The sequence below is a fragment of the Orbicella franksi genome, chromosome 2, assembly GCF_964199315.1.
Source record: "Orbicella franksi chromosome 2, jaOrbFran1.1, whole genome shotgun sequence".
Taxonomy (NCBI): Eukaryota; Metazoa; Cnidaria; class Anthozoa; order Scleractinia; family Merulinidae; genus Orbicella; species Orbicella franksi.
The window spans coordinates 2,982,185-2,986,548 of NC_138146.1; positions in this window are offsets into that span (position 1 = coordinate 2,982,185).

Sequence of the window (4,364 nt, forward strand, 5' to 3'; positions counted from 1 at the left end):
GCCATTTTTTGTAGTAGGATTGGTACTGTTTAGATGTGCCTTTCCTCCACGACTTGAGGATAATCTTGGTAGCTTCTGCAGAAATGCCTTGCTTCGTAAGGGATTCCCCGATAACTTGCATGCAATTAGTTTCAGTTTGCCCTCCATGGGATGTTGTTGACTGGGCTTGCTTGGAAGATACAATGTCCCTCTTGTCACTGGTAACAGTCTGGGCTTGTCGACCAAAAGACTCATCAGCTTTGGATACCAAGGTTGGGTGGGCCAGACTGGAACAATTATGATCTCTTTCCCTTCCTCCATTTCGATTTTATTTAAACAACGAAGTATCAGGCTAAAAGGAGGGAAAGCATAAAATTGTTCTTGAGACCAAGAGTAAGAGAGAGCATCCACAAATTGTGCCTCGGGGTCTGGCCTCCATGACACATAACGGGAAACGTTTCTGTTAATTCTAGATGCAAAAAGATCAGTGGATGGCATGCCATAGGTCGCAACAATGCTGTGGAAAATATTTTCATTGAGAGACCACTCTGTGTTATCATTAAATGTTCTAGATTCCCTATCAGCATCAACATTTTCTTTACCTAGTAATGAAATTGCTGTCACCCAGATATTTCTCTGGATACACCAGGTCCAAATTTCACGTGCAATCTTATTACATTCCAAACAATGAGTCTCACCCGTGGCATTTATGTAAGAGACAGCAGTGGTATTATCTATGTAGATGTTAATATGATAATTTGTCATTGAGTGGCAGAATGATTTCAAAGCAAAAAAAGCAGCAAGTATTTCTAACCCATTGATGTGACAGTTAGACTCAGTTACAGTCCATCGACCTCCTGCTTTATCTCCCTTGCACACTGCCCCCACCCTTTTTTTGAGGCATCAGAATACAGGGAGAGTAATGGATCCCCATGGGATATCCACTTAAACGAGCTCTTAACATTTTTGATCCACCATTTGAGGTCTATGACTAATGTAACCGACAATATCATTACTGAATTGTAGTTTCTACTTTCTTTCAGAGCTTTGATTTTGTCTATTTCTAGACTTCTGTAGAAAAGCTGTGCATATTCAATACCAGTGAACATAGAAACCATTAAGCCTACCACATCTGAGACATCATGAATTGAAACATGAGTTTTTGTCAATACAGCTCAACATTTCTGTTTCATCTTTTCAGCTTTCTCTCGTGTTGGTCTCACTGTCATCGTGAGTGAGTTTAAGATAAAGCCCAAAAATGTTAACTCATGGCTGGGTACGAGAATTGATTTTTCTTGATTTAGAAGAAAACCCTTTTTTGGTGAAAAGGTGGACAGTGTCCCCAACATTATTACTGCAGTCATCAAATGAGGGCCCTTGTATAAGTATGAATCATCAATGTAGCCTACATTTGTGTGTCCCATTTGCCTTAAGGTGGAGTAGACAGGCTTAAGCAATTTCGTAAAAAGTCGGGGAGCAGAAGCATGACCATTAGGGAGGCAAGTAAACTGAAATAAAAGCTTTCTAGTTCCTTGTGTTTGATTCCATTCGGGCTAGAGATTACAGCTGTTTTTACTATGTGCCGATAAGGCGTATTTGCGTGAAGTACTTATTATTTGTTAGTAATTTCAAGTTAAACGTGTTATGCCTTAGAGAGGCACCCAGGAGAGGCCCTAGAGGGGCGATTTATCATATGTATTTTCCTTTTTGTACCCTAGAGGGGTATATTATGTTGACTATGTGCAAACGCCCTAGAGGGGTACGTCCACTAGAATGGCATGGTTTTTACTTTTGTATTGTGATACGCGAGAAGTGTATTGCCTGGAGGGCAAAGGTTTTCCTTACTGAAATCAGTGAGTTAAATGGAAATTCAGCATTGTGTGCATTGCTGCCTGTCTCATTGATATGTTTTAAGGTTTTCTTGATATTTTTCCTTTTTCTTATCCTTAGATATCTTCACTTCCGTTTTCTGGTCTTCAGAGGCCCAAAGTTCCGCGAGAGTGGTTCAGCTAATGGAGAATCTCAAATCTACTGTGCTTGCTTCCAAAGCGTCCGGGACATCCGAAAATTACTTCAGAGCTTGTAACAAGTGGACAGCCTTTGCTAGTGATGTCTTGGGTACCTCGGAGTTTCCAGTCAGACCCATCGATTGTGCCCTCTACTTGCAACACCTCCTCGAGTCGTCCAAGTCCGTCGCTACCATCAACTGCGCCTTCTACGCGTTCAAGTGGATGCGTCTTCTTGCAGGTGTCGGCTCACCAACATTACACCCTACTGTTATGGCCGTAAAAGGAGCTGTTCGCCTTGCCAGTCAGCCAATAGTCAATAGGAAGGAGCCCCTGGACGCTCACCACCTCAAGCTTCTTGCTGCAGAGACTAATCTAGAAGACCTTTTACAACTAAGAAATTTAGTTATGTTCATTCTCGCATTTTCCGGCTTTCTTAGAAGTTCCGAGTTATGCGTTATTCGTAGCAGAGATGTTCAGTTAACGAGGGCTACCTTACAATCAGCATAGAGAAAAGCAAGACGGACCAACTGAGGGAGGTTGGATCGGTCGTTATCGCTGGATCCTCGTCTACCACGTGTCCGTGTTCTTTACTTAAGCTGTATATGCATAAGGCCCAGATTCCGGAAAATTAGGACAAGTATCTTTTTAGGGCCATGTCAGCTTCAGGCAATTATAAGCGCCTTACCTCTATAAACAAGCCGATTAGTTACTCTACCTATAGGCAGTCTTTTAAAAAGTCTTTCGCGAATATTGTACCAGATATCTCTAAATTTAGCACTCATTCAGCTAGGTCATGTGGAGCTACTTTAGCTGCCAGCTCTGGTGTTTCAGAAAGGAATCTTCAGCGCCATGGTCGCTGGGCTTCAGTCACAGCGAAGAACATTTATCTTAAGGATTCTCTTGCCAGTAGGCTAGAAGTCTCTAAGGCTCTGTCTCTGTGAGCTCAAGCCCTACCTTTAGCTTTCTATCTTGGACCTGGCTGACCAACGCGCCCATGCCTCAACCTTTGAGTGTGTTCGGTTGTGTAGTGAAGGAAAAATATGTAATTTGTGATAATCGGTATTGACATAAATTAATATTTTGCTGACACGGAACGGAGCACTGGGTGGGAGAGTAGTACGCAAAGGCTCATGGGTAGTACGTTTGTAAAAAGAGGCGGTTGAGAAACTTGTGACATTCTACGGTCAGCCTTGCCACTAACACTTTCCCATAAGGTTTATTTTTATTGTGTAATTAGCGTCATATGATTTGTTTTTTCATTCTGTTGTTTATAGGTCAACCTTAAAACCCCAAAGGTGGTGCCACTGCATTTGGTCGAGGGTATACGGTCCCTATTTTTCCTAACAAGAGGTTTTTGGGGTTTACGTGTCCGGCTTTGGCGCATGTAGGACGTTACTTGATGTATCTCTTATCCACTTCGTTGTAACCTTATTGTCGCAAATAAAACATATCTTGGACCTGGCTGACCAACGTGCCCATGCCTCAACCTTTGAGTGTGTTCGGTTGTGTAGTGAAGGCAAACTGCAAGTTTTCGCAGGACAGAAAAGACAATCCCTTCACAATGAAGGCAACAACGCACTGAGTTCACGCAGGCGCAATATTATCTCATGTGATCCCTCTGTAGGCGACAATATGGAATTAACTCATTACAATCCAATAATTTGTGGGTTAAAATCGTCTCATTACAATCCAATAATTTATAGGTAACAATCAATTAATTACAATCCAATAATTTCTGGGTTACAATCATCTCATCTCAATCCAATAATTTGTGGGTTACAATCAACTAATTACAATCCAATAATTAGTGGGTTACAATCAAGTCATTAGAATCCAATAGTTTGTGCGTTCCAATCATCTCATTACAATCCACTAATTTGTGGGTTACATTCAAGTCATTACAATCATATTAGTGGGTTACAATCATCTCATTACAATTCAATAATTCGTGGTTACACTCAGCTTATTAAAATCCAACAATTTGTGGCTTGCAATAAACTCATTACACTCCAATAATTTTTGGGTTACAATCAACTCATTACAATCCAATAATTTGTGGATAACAATCAATTCATTCCAATCCAATAATTTGTGGGTTTAAATCATATTATTAGAATGCCGTGATTTATGGGTTACAATTATCTCATTACAATCCAATAATTTGCGGGTTACAATCAACTCTAAAATCCAATGATTTCTGCGTTACAATCATCTTGTCACAATCTAATAATTTGTAGGTTAGAATCATCTCATTATAATCCAATAATTGGTGCGTTACAATCATCTCATTACAGTCCAATAATTTGTGGGTTATAATCATCTAATTACAATCCAAAAGTTTCTGGGTTACAATTAACTCATTACAATCCAATAACT